The 13,703-nt window shown below is 41.1% G+C and overlaps 1 non-coding gene across 1 annotated transcript; it reads left to right on the top strand.

Annotated features, from left to right (window-relative positions):
• Window positions 1-3,000: 3,000 nt before the first annotated feature.
• LOC145151613 (small nucleolar RNA R71) lies at window positions 3,001-3,107 on the top strand. Its single transcript, XR_013732178.1, has one exon. It is a non-coding gene; the product is annotated as a small nucleolar RNA R71 (small nucleolar RNA).
• The last annotated feature ends 10,596 nt before the right edge of the window (window positions 3,108-13,703 follow it).

The following is a 13,703-nucleotide window of genomic DNA, read 5'->3' as shown; positions in this document are numbered from 1 at the left end:
CAGTTTATAGTGATGCCTCTGGAGTTGGGTTAGGATGTGTTCTGACCCAACAGGATAAAGTGATAGCGTATGCATCGAGGCAGTTGAAAGAGCATGAAAAGAACTACCCCACTCATGATGATCTGGAGTTGGCAGCGGTAGTATTCGCCTTAAAGATATGGAGGCACTATCTTTATGGTACTAAATGCAAACTTTTCACTGATCATAAGAGTCCTCAATATCTCTTTAATCAGAAGGAATTGAACATGAGGCAGCGGCGCTGGCTGGAACTACTCAAGGACTACGACTGTGAGATACTTTACCACCCTGGTAAAGCAAATGTTGTTGCTGATGCTCTCAGTCGGAAGGTAAATCTTGAAAAGAGAAGGCCAAGAGCGCTGAAAATTGAAGTCGTCTCGACAATTGTGGAAAGTATAAAGAAAGCTCAGGAGGAAGCTTTGTAGAAAAATAACCGGAAGGAGGAACGTTTGGGTAAAACGTTGGTGTTTGATACAAACGGTCAAGGATTGAAGGTATTCAAAGATAGGATTTGGGTACCTAAGACGGGAGGAGTAAAAGGTCTTCTGTTGGAAGAAGCTCACAAAACCATGTACTCGATTCATCCCGGTAGTACGAAAATGTATAGGGATCTAAAACCATATTACTGGTGGCCGACGATGAAGCTCGATGTTGCTAAAACCATATTACTGATTCACGTCGTGAATACTGTATGACAATTTATTATTTTTTAATCCAGGTTTGTCTATTAACTAAATTCTTAATTATTACTACTTCATTTTTAGGGACCCCACACTCAGTGTTTAATTATGAATAAAGTGAGTTGGATGATATGATCTATGTTTCTAAGACTAAAATGCAAAAACTAAAAAGAAAAAGAAAAAAAAACGCAAACCAAACTCGGGTTGCCTCCCGAGAAGGGCTTCTTTTTTAGGAGTCTTGAGCTGGACTCCGTGCCTCCTACGTCGACTCGTCAGAAGAGTCCACCACCAGGATCTTTTGCTCCTTGAAACGCCTCTTGTAAGCTTGCACTCGACGAATATATGCCTTTTTAGAATTCTCCTTTTTAACCTTGACGTCGTTTCCATCGAACTTGCGTTTGATCCCTTGAATCTTCAATTTTCCATTATTTTTAAGCTCTATAGTGTCCTTCTCTTCTTTCACCACTAGACTTGTTGCTTTTGAAGTAACCTCCTCTTCATCACTCGACATCTCATCATCTTCCTTGCTTACCCAAGAAGTTGGATTCGTGTAGGCAATGACTTCAACTAAAAATGGAACAGATGCTCTCGGTTTTGTTCTTTTAACTTGCTGAATTGTTTTGATTTCTTCTTCCATGAGCTTCTCTAATTCTTCAAGTTCATTCTCTTCATCTATGGTGAAAACCTCTTCTTGAGCATGACTCCCTTGGAAACCATATTCTATTCCAAAAATTTCCTGCTCATCCCCAACTCTCAAGGTGAGCTTGGACTCGCGTATATCAACCAGAGCTCTAGCAGTGTTAAGTAACGGGCGACCAAGAATAATTGGTACATTGGGATCTTCTTTCATATCCAAAACCACAAAGTCTATTGGAAAAACGAATTTCCCAATTTTCACGAGAATATCTTCCACAATGCCTCGGGGCTGTGTCACTGAACGGTTCGCCATGTGAATAGTCATCTTTGAGCCTTCAACTTCTGAATATTCAATTTTTGATAAAAACGAATAAGGCATCAAATTTATGCTAGACCCAGAATCGGCTAAAGCATAAACCTTCATATTATTCCCAAACTCACATGGGAGAGTGAGTCGTCCAGGATCCCCCATCTTCTTAGGTATCTCTCCCAACACAGATTTTGAGCTTTGCTCACTTAGAATCACCTTAGAATTCCCCTTTAATTGTTGACGAGTGTCTAACAAGTCTTGTAGGAACTTAGCATATTCTGGAACTTTTGCAAGCGAATCAATAAAAGGAGTATTAATAGGACTACCCTTCAATTGCTTGATAAACTCCAGATGTTCTCTCTCCAGTGGACTGAGATTAGCTCTAGACGGGAATGGCAAAGGTGGTTTATAAGCTGGAACAGATACTGATTTTTTCTGTTCAGACCGAGCCCACGACGTGAACTGAGTATTCCAGCAGATTCTTCAATTTCGAGCTTCGGCTTCTTTGGCTTTGGATTGGGCTGTTGTGGCTCCACTTCTAAGGCTTCTAGGAACTCATAAATCGCCTCTTCTTCAGTATCTATGGCCATTACGTGAGATTGAGTCTTCTTTTCTGGATTTTTCGGGAACATCTTTTCATTAACCAAAGTGGTAAGTTGACCAAGTTGTACTTCAAGGTTATTGATGGAGGCTTGCTAATTTTTTATTAATGCCTGCTGATCTATCATCATGGCGTGATGATTCTTCATTATAGCTCTTTGTTCTTCCATTGCAGTATCAGTAGCATCATGTCTTTTTTCTGAAGCTTCCATAAATTTCATCAACATGGTCTCTAATTCTGATTTCTTTTCAACTAGTGGTTGCTCTCTTTGGTAGAACCCTCTGCCAGTTTGTCTAAATTTCTCTTCTTTTTGCTTCTTGTATTCATCGTAAGGCAGCCACTCCTTCTTTGGTTTCCTCCGGTCTTCATCGTACTTGTCCCCACTTGAGTAGCAAACTTGAGCTTTCTTGTTTCCATATTCATCCAAGTTGCAATCTTTTGTCAAATGTGGGCCACTACATCTCTCGCAACCAACTCGAATTGCATGAATTGATTGGTCCATTTGGGTCAATCTCCTATCCATAGTGTTAAGCATTGCCATCACAGCAGCCATCTCTTCAGTTTGTGCACCTCCACTGCCTTTTATTCCATCGCGTCCTGGGTTGTGATACTCACGAGAGTGCTTTGAAAATTCTTCAACCAGCTCCTTGGCCTGAATTGGGTTCTTCTTTGTTAGTGGTCCTTGTGAATCAAGGAGTTGTCTAGTCATGACATTCACCCCATCATAAAATATCGACATTTTTTGCTGAAGATTTAGGTCATGTTGAGGACAATTCCTTAACAACCCCTTGTAGCGCTCCCATGCCTCGTATAATGACTCCCCCGGGTTTTGCTCAAAGTTGGCAATCGCCTTCTTGAGTTTAGAGATTTTGGAGGGTGGGCAAAACTGATCTAGAAATTTCTCACGCAATTGGGCCCATGTGGTGATCGTACCAGATGGAAGAGCCTTCAACCAGTCTTTTGCAGCTCCTTTGAAAGTGACTGGTAACATTCTTAACAATGATGTCTCCCTCGGGATATTAGGAGTATTAAAATAATCCGCAATATCATTGACCTCATCTAAATGCTTAAAATCATCTTCATGATCCTTCCCATAGAATGGGATATCCTTGAGTGTCGTAAGGATATGTCCCTTTAACTCGAATGTGGCATTGGCAGGTATCGCAGGATGTATTAAACCCGACCCCACATCATCTCGAATGCGCTTCTTGTAATCCCCCATGGCCATTTCTTCAATATTCGCCATCTCGTTCCTTGGCTCGTTCTCGGGTTCACTTGTATGTAATTCAAATTCAGGCTCGGTATCGTATTCGGACTCGGCTTGGACGGGTATTTGATCTAAGACTTCAAACTTGCTCTTTGAGGCTGAACTCGATTCTCCCGTTTTCTTTCCTGACTTCCTTGAAAAGGCTGATTTCAGTTCTTGTAAAGGTGTCTTCTTCGGTGTTTGATCTTCTTTCACGCTCTTATCCTTCTTTTTGTGAATTGCAGACTCGAAATCTTCAAGTGGTGGTACCAAAGGTGTGTTAGAACCTCTGGTCATGAACTTCTGAAATAAAACAAAAAGATAAAAACGTAAATCTGAACTAAAAAAAAACTGAAATAAACAAAACTAAGGACTTCAGTTCTCACGTCGTGAATCTTGAAAGTTCACGTCGTGAGTCCTGTAATGCAGAAAAAAAATTAAAACAGAAAAGTGACTTCTTGCAGGTTTTAACCTACAAAAAGGATTGATTAATTTAAAGCAAACAAACTAATAATTAACTAAGTCGTTCCCCGGCAACGGCGCCAAAAACTTGATGTGCACAAAAGTACCCACTAATTTTAATATTTATAACCTAACAAACTTAGACTAACTATGCACCTATAGGCAGTGTACCTAGTCAGATTATAGTATAGCTTGGGTAAGTCGGGTATCGATCACAGGGAACGGTGTTACTAATTAATCTACTTGCTAGCAAATTAACCTAATTATTAACAAGTTTAAAAAAGGGTTTTATCTGATTTTACAAGATCAGACGAACTTAACTCAAATTCAATCAATAAGTAAAAACACTCTTGTTTAGTTCGAATCCACTTCGTCCTTATGGATAGCTAATAATTATGGATTATCAAGTTGGTTTTAATTATATTAGTAATTTAAGTCTAACTTTACCAATAATTAATTAATTCATGTAAAACTATGTATGGTCACACACAATTAAACACAGAACCAATTATGAATATGAATATGCTATGTAAGATTTATTATGTAAACGCAATTATAGTCACAATCTACGTTCTCTAGCATAGCTAAGTTTATTTACTTTAATTACTAACTAAGATTGGTCAATCCTAGCTCTAACAATTTAATGTTCACTAAATCATTAGGTAACAAGTTCATGCAGTTAATGGTCACTAAGCTACACAGAACATGGAATCAAGCAACTAAAGAAACAACCATAAGCATGCTAGGTAATTATAAACCAAACACAAGCAATTTACCAACTAAATAAATCCATATAAAATTAAGCTATTCATAAGTTAGAAACTTCATCTAGCTAAACAAGAGTAGCTAGATTCAGCTGCTCATAATAGCAACTAACACACTAACACAAATCAAAGTATAATGAAACATGTTCATAAGTATCAAATAAGTGAACTAAATTATGGACCTTCACTCTTTTGGTGTTGAAAACCTTTTCCAGAACCTTACTTCTGCTGTAAATCATCTCCTGGAACCTCTTTCTTCTGCCAAAAGTCCCTCAAATCGTAATGGGCAAGGGAATTTATAGTATTCTGATTTCCCGAGTTCACGTCGTGAACCATAAGACTTCACGTCGTGAATATTAGATAACCGTGTTCGGCAAGGACTCTTCCACCCGCATGCATATCTTCTAGAATTCTCGACTCACGTCGTGAACCATGAATTGTTCACGTCGTGAAAACGTCTGTTGGGTGATTTTCCGTTCTTCTTTCCTTCAATCCTCCAAAGTTCCATATTCTGTCAATTTCAGTCCCTATCTTCGAAAATGCTTCTGTTTGGCTGCAAAATAACAAATTAAACTTATAAGTACCATTATTCTATGCGAATAACCAAAATATTAATAGAAGTGTAAATAAATATTGCCTAAAAACATGTATAAATATGGCAATATCAATCTCATAGTAGCCGAGTGTGGGCGGGGCCCGTATCTCGTTGTAACACACACGTTTTGAAATCGTGTTTTAAGTAAATAATATTATGAAATATTATGTGATATTGAGTATTGGGTTCTAACAGATAGTTTTTACTAGAAATAAGATAAAACTATGTTTAGAATCACTCATAAATTATTGGAAGTCTTATGAGATTCCAATTAAAAGCTAAATAGTGAAATTTAGCGAAAATATAAAATTTGAAATAAGTAAAATTTTATTGTTAAAAGTTGTAGATAATCTCGTTAGAAACATATAGGCGAAAACCTCGTCGAAATCCGAGTTATAACGAAGAAATTATGACCAATCGAAGATCCGCGATAAAACCGGCACGTTGCCGAATGACGTGAAAAGTAAGTTTTTGATAAACTACTTTTTGGCCTTAGTGATCTAAATGAAAGTCGTAGTATTCATTAAACCGAGAATTTTGATAAAAAGAACGCCAAAATCTGACTTCGTATGAGGAAGTTATGATTTTTCTAAGTTTCAGCTTAGCAGTAGACAGCTAAAAACTCGAATTTTAGACCGAGTGATTTTTTAGCCACACAACCTAAACGAGAATCGACCGTCATTAGCAGTACAACGGTAAAAAGTCTGACGAAAACGGACGTCGGATGAAGAAGTTATGAATTTTTAACGGATTTACCAGTCCCGGTCTGTTAAAAATAATAATATAAAAAATAAAGTCAAAATTTTCCGATGAAGTCTAAACGAAAGTTGTAGAGCATAATTTTCGCTACGCGTGCATATAAAGAACGTCAAAAACGGAGCCCGTATGAGAAAGTTATGGATTTTACAAGATTGGGCACATTTTTCGATAATTTTCGCATGAATAGTGTTCGATCCACGTGGCGTCTTCTGATTGGACCGCAGCCTCGCGTGGCAGCCGCTGATTGGTCCGAAGTCGTCACCTCTTTCCCCATTGGACCTAAGCTCGGTCCACTTAGGAGCTGGCATCTGTCCGAAGTCACGTGATCTCGCATGTGCCCTCGTGCCCGACCCACGTGTAGACTCCTGATTCGACCGAGGCAGCCGACCCGATCCGAAGCCAGAAGTCGCGTCATCCGACCAATGCGAAGCGAGAACCTGTCCGTCCGAGCCTCACCCTGCTGCCACCTGGTCCGAGCCTCGCAGCCACCTGCCCTCACCCCCTCGCTTCGGATCCGAGGCTCGCACCTATATAAGGGGTGCGAGATCTCCTGGTTAGATGTTTGAAATTTGGCATTTTTCACCCTTGTTCCATATTTTCTTACATTTCGACTTCCCCCGAAGCCCCGATACTAATTCCAAAGCCCGAAACACGCCCCGAAATTCCCGAGAAGCCCGAAAAATTTATCTTTTCGGTTTCGAAGCCCAACCTTCGCAGAGCCCGGTTTTCAACGAAGAAAGTCATATTTAGAGCCGAAGTTGTAACGACCAAAAATTTCAACCAATTTAAAACATTTTATTTCATTCAAAAACCATTACGTTCATACATCTTGTTTTCAAAACAGTTTAAACATCAGAGTATTTCCCTAGAACCATATCTCATAAAACACAAACATGAGGAGCGGTACGATCACGCCTTCGCCTTGCCACGATCTCCTGAAGCACCTGAAACAATAAACCACAACTGTAAGCCCGAAAGCTTAGTGAGTTTCCCCCAAAGTACCCATACACACACAAACATACACATACAGCAAGGAACAACATACTACGGGTCCATTCAACCTTCCAGTTGGAATACCCCCGGCCCACAACCATCGGGTTGGAATGCCCAAACACCTATACATACAACAATAGCTACTATGGGTCCAATCAACCCTTAGGATGGAATACCCCATGCCCCTCAACCATCGGGTTGGAATGCCAACATACTATGAGTCCAATCATCCTACCGGGATGGAATACTCCTGACCCACAACCATCGGGTTGGAATGCCCCGCTTCCTATACATACAGTAACTACTACTACTATTATGGGTCCAATCATCCCTTGGGATCGAATACCCCAGGCCCCTCAACCATCGGGTTGGAATGCCAACACACTATGAGTCCAATCATCCTACCGGGATGGAATACTCCTGGCCCACAACCATCGGATTGGAATGCCAAACTACTCTAGCAGACATGCACACATATCAGGCAACCACATAACACTCTACAGAACTAGCACACTAGGGTCCTATCATCCTACCGGGATGGAATACCCTCTACCACTGCTTAACATACATAACCCGCAGGTATCCTCCTACCAGCATACATAATGCAAGACCTTCTACCGGTCTATAAATAATCACTACCCAACTACCAGGGCGCTGATCCAACAAAACTAGCCATCATACAACTATCCATCTCTCTAGGATACTAGGCAAAAGGTATACTCTCATATCACTATCTTATCCACCAGGATACTAGCAAGCATATCATCACATAATATAACAAGCTCTAACAACAATTCAAAGGGCCGGCCTTGGTGCCTTAGACCCTTGAGTACAGTGAGGAAAACTCACCTTGAACTGCTGAAACACTGCTGGTACCCTTCTGGCTGCTATCTGACAATCCCCGCACTGCTGCTCCTCTAGCTCCCCGAACTATCAATGCCACAATAACACTTAGCCCAAAACAATATCCTTCTAAGGGTAAATTGACCATTTTACCCTTAACCCAATCTGGTTCATGACTAAGGCCCAACACCATAATATGAAAGGTCCAACACTAGGTAAGCTTCTCAAGCCCACTAGTGATCCACTAATGGCCCAATTTGCTACATTGGGCCCAATCCCTTAATGGGCCTCACCCTAAGCCCAGAATATATTCCTTGGCCCATATGATATGATTTCTGATGGCCCACTAAGGCCCAAATACCCAAACATGCCCCAAACCACGGCCCAAAAACTCATGATCCATACAGACAGAGTACGCGGGGCGTACCCCCATGTACGCTAAGCTTACAGGCAGAATGGTGAGTACGCTGGGCGTACCTGCACGTACGCTCAGCGTAATACCTCTGTTAAGACCTTTTCCCAATAAGTGCTTAATACTCAGATCTACAAGCTACCATTACAGATCATGGTCCTTTTCCATGTCTTAACCCATAAAGTCACTAACTTGGTGACTTGCAACCCACCAAATAAGCCCAAATTCATAAGGTGGCAACATACTTCCATAACAAGGGCTAAATCTCATGCATGAACTCATTAGGACCATCAAGATTGCAACTTTATTACTTGTGGGACACTTTTAGCTCTGAGGGTGGCAACCCCAAGCTCAAAATCGAAGTTGCTCCAAAAAGGTCCATTCTTGGGACCAAAAAGTCCATAAAATTGTACCAAGAGAGATCTAAGAGATTATTCATCAAGCTCAAAGCTTTTTACCTTGAAGAGGTCCGAAATGAAACACTTGTCCCAGATCTATAAGCTCTAGCTTCCAAGGTTCCCCCTTCCCAATCTTCTTCCTTTCTCTTCCAAGCTAAAAACCACTAAGATGAGCTTTTCAAGGCCAAGATCTCTAAAAATGGAGGTTGGAACGTTCTAGGGTTTCTTCTGAGGTTAGGGAGGCCGATATGGGGGCTAGGGTTGAAGCCATTATGTTCTATTTATAGTGGCTCAACCCAAATTAGGGTTTAATGAACTTTTGCGTACGTTGGGCGTACCTTTACGTACGTTGGGCGTACGCCTCACACCTCCGCGATCCAAAGACCCGCTACGCTGGGTGTAACCCAGCTTACGCTGGGCGTAGCCACGCATGTCCAAAAGCATGCATTCCCCTCTTTTGACAACTTTTTCCATTAAGGGACCATAAATGACAACAACTTCAAAATGTTATAACTCCTTCATTCTAAGTCCGTTTCCGGCGAACTTTATATCCACAAAAAGGTTGCGAGAAGCCCTACGCTTCTAACGACACACCCCGGTCCGAAACCTTCTCGAATAAATCCCATTGCCCATAAAAGACCGAAACGCCCTTACTCTTGATCTCGGGGATCCATGAATAATTACTCTTAGAACGGGGCGTTACAATTCTCCCCCACTTAAATATGATTTCGTCCTCGAAATCGCCAATTGTCAACTCCGACTACCCAAACGTACATACATCAATACCCTTACCAAAAACCAACACTCACACCTGGCCCAAACAGCCTCCGGCTGGAATACCAGGCATGCCTACGACGGGTCCGCTCATCCCTAGGATGGAGTACCCTCGCATCCTACTCATGTTTGGCCCAGACAACCCTCGGGTTGGAATACCAAACACATCAGGTCCAATCAATCATAGGGTTCGGTCATCCTCATGATGGAATACCCCATATTGGAATACCTCCACATACATAACTCAAACCCAAAACCATACTCGGAACCAAGGACCTTGTCCTTGCGTTCCCCTCGAACTCTCCGGTTCGTCACACTTGAGTATAACCCACTCATACTTCCCTAACACGATCTCTAGGTCCTTGACCTACGACTGTACAATCCTCATCATCGATCCAGACTGCTCCCGAGTCTGCTAACCTGCTATCTCGCCTTCCTTTGTCCAAACCTCCAAAACCATACTCTGGAGACACTATCCAAACCTCCAATCTGGAGACACTTCATCCAACCTCTGGTTCAAAGATCCTCGACACTTGTAAAGCCCTTACTATGACTGAACCGCCTCATCGCACCATCCCAATAACCAACATTCAAACCGCGTCAGACAACCTTCTACAACTAGCGGCTCATCCGAGAATTTCCAATTCTCCCCCACTTAGGGCACTAACCCCTATCCACTGGCAGAGAAGTTAACACGCTGCTCAATCGAATCCCACTAATACACCGAACTTCAAGGAACCTAAGTTCCTGCTGAAAGTTCCCGAATCCCTGAACCATAACCTTCCTTCCTCACGAATTCCACACCGGATACTATCTCTCTAACAACTCTCAATACTAACTCTTCTCTAACACATACAACACTTTATATCTCATGCAAGAAACAACAACTCAGTCATACATATGATGGGTTTTGAGCATTCTAACACTTCCTAAGTGTACATGCAACCCTAATAACCTTGAATCTATGTTTTCTCTATATACATGCAAATTTCTTTTTCAAGGTTATTTCCTAACTAGCATGGCATGGGGATTACATAAAACATAAAAACTAGTAGAAATACATACCTTGTTGTTGCTTGGATTCCTTCAAGACTTTGTGAGCCTAGCACCCCAAATGTTGTGCCTCAAATGCTTCACACAACACCACAAGACTTGGAATAACTTGAGAGAATACTTCTAGCACTCAAAATCGGTTATGCCCTCTCTAGAAACACTAGGTCACGATTTTGCTAGCCATAGGGTTCCTTTTATAGTGTTGTCACAATTAGGGTTTACACATGAATGCCCTTAATTGTCATGACTCTTGATTTCTCATGACCCATGGGTTTGTAACTCCCATGGACTATCCATGGAGCTCCATATGGTTATAACCAAACCCATAAACCATGGATCATTAATCCACCATAAAAGAATTGATGATTGTCATAATCAACCCTATATATTTAATTAGTCTCACTTTGATCACCAAATTAATACTAGATTAATACTTGATCAATACTAATTAAATAATATTATTATTAATATATTAGAACTTATAATATATTAATAATCATAAGTGCCTTATTCTCTCATCTAGTCTATCCAAGTATTGCAATGCCATGCAACCCAAATGGACCATGCCGGGTCGGGTCAAGTACATACCAAATAAAGTTATGGACTTAGACACTATATCCAACAGTCTCCCACTTGGATAAGTCTAATAACTATATTTGCAAATACGACTTCAAAATCCGACTAGCAATCGTAGCTCTTTCAAAGTCTCTCGGAACTGAGATGATGATGATACGCCATTTAAGATAAGTGATCATATAATCCTCTGTTCTCATGATATCAGCCGGACAAACACATGGAACATGGTCTTACTTATTGTCCAGCATTTGTTTCTCGATCTCTAATTTGTTTCGACATAGAACTAAATTGAACACATCAATTAGGTTCTGACCGGGCCCGGTACATAAGTCAAAACCAAATCATCGAGGGGCCCAGATATCGCTTCTATTTCTAGAAGGAACAGATAAACTTCGACTGATATGCTTGTACTAACTACTTGTTGAATTATTCACAAAGGCACGTTTTATGACATCGAGTTACCAATGCGTTTTCGTGCAATCAATGAATAACCAACTCATAGTCAACAACTCATATCTCTAGGTTTGAAGATTTATATGATATTACCGTCTCACGATCACTCGAGATAAATTCCATGAAGTGATGCAAGTGAGCGTGGGTTGGATCCAATACTCAGCCCTTATGAGTACTCATGAATGTTGTAGCAACCATTGCATTGTCCAAAGCACTTTTAGACAAATCATACAAGCCAAATTCATGACAGTCTTAAATCAATACTTACTTCCAAAGTTTGACTGACTGTGGATGGTTTGAATAATAACATAATTATTCTGGAAGTAAAAACATGCAAAATTGAAACATAGTAAACAATCAACACAAGATAGTAACACCTTACTCATAAATAAATAACAACTTTTATTTATCATCAAATGTCAATTACATTTTACAAGTTTCAAGAATCTAATTATTGAAACTAGTATCATCCTTCAGCCCAATGCGCCTCGCATGCTGTAAATGCTTAACCCTGCTCAGTCCCTTCGTGAGGGGATCTGCCGGGTTCTCATCTGATGATACCCTCTTAGCCACGAGGAGTCCTTCTTCTATTCGATGTCTGATGAAATGGTATTTTCTGTCAATGTGCCTAGATCTCCCGTGATCTCTTGGTTCCTTAGCCAAAGCAACCGCACTTTCATTGTCACAGAAAATTTCCATTGGCTCCTTTATGGCTGGTACAACTCCAAGGTCTCCGATGAAGTTCTTTAGCCATATCGCCTCCTTAGCTGCTTCACTTGCTGCTATGTACTCTGATTCACAAGTAGAATCAGCTACTGTCTCCTGCTTGGAACTTTTCCAAGTAATTGCCCCTCCATTTAGGATAAAGACCCAGCCTGACTGAGAGCGGAAATTATCCCTATCAATCTGGAAGCTAGCATCGCTATATCCTTCCACTCTCAAGTCATCACTGCCTCCGAGGGTAAGGACCCAATCCTTAGTCCTCCGCAGATACTTGAGAATGTTCTTTACCGCTATCCAGTGTGCCTTGCCAGGGTTCCCTTGATATCTACTGACCATGCTCAAAGCAAAGGCCACATCAGGGCGAGTACAAGTCATAGCATACATGATCGAGCCCACAGCGGAAGCATATGGTATATGACTCATTTCAGCTATCTCAGCCTCTGTACTCGGACTCTGAGTTTTACTCAGCTTGGCATTACTCTGGATTGGTAATTCTCCTTTCTTGGAATCTTGCATACTGAACCTCTTCAGCACCTTATCCAAGTAAGTACTTTGACTAAGTCCAATTAGTTCTTACTCCTATCTCTCAATATCCTGATCCCTAGGATATAGACAGCTTCCCCAAGGTCCTTCATAGCGAAACACTTCCCAAGCCAGGACTTAACCTCCTGCAAGGTTGGGACGTCGTTTCCTATGAGAAGTATGTCATCCACATACAACACCAAGAAGCTAACTATGCTCCCTCTAGCCCTGACATACACACAAGACCCATCCTCACTCCTAGAAAAGCCAAACTCTTTGACTTTCTCATCAAAGCAAAGATTCCATCTGCGAGATGCTTGTTTCAATCCATAAATGGATTTATCAAGCTTACACACTCTATTAGGGTATCTTGTATCGACAAAACCCTCTGCTTGAGCCATGTAAACATCTTCAGCCAACTTTCCATTAAGGAAAGCGGTTTTGACATCCATTTGCCATATTTCATAATCATGAAATGCAGCTATGGCTAACAATACTCTAATAGACTTAATCTTAGCTACTGGTGAGAAGGTCTCATCATAGTCAACTCCCGGAGTTTGAGTAAAGCCCTACGCAACCAGTCGCGCTTTGTAAGTATGTACCTTTCCATCTATGTCGGTCTTCTTCTTGAGGATCCATTTGCACCCAACTGTCTTACGACCTGGTACATTGTCAACCAAGTTCCAAACTTGATTGTCATACATGGACTGAATCTCGCTGTCCATAGCCTCCTTCCATTTAGCAGACTCAGGGCCTGCCATGGCTTCCCTGTAATTATTAGGTTCATCCAAATCTATTAGTGTACTATCACTAATAAATGTATCACCTTCAGTGGTGATGTGATAACCATAATAAAAAACAGGTGTGTTCCTCACCCTAGTGGAA

The sequence above is a fragment of the Lactuca virosa genome, chromosome 1 (genome assembly GCF_052849685.1).
Source record: "Lactuca virosa cultivar CGN04683 chromosome 1, Lactuca_virosa_CGN04683_v6, whole genome shotgun sequence".
Lineage (NCBI taxonomy): Eukaryota > Viridiplantae > Streptophyta > Magnoliopsida > Asterales > Asteraceae > Lactuca > Lactuca virosa.
This window is presented reverse-complemented; position numbering and strand designations above follow the sequence as displayed.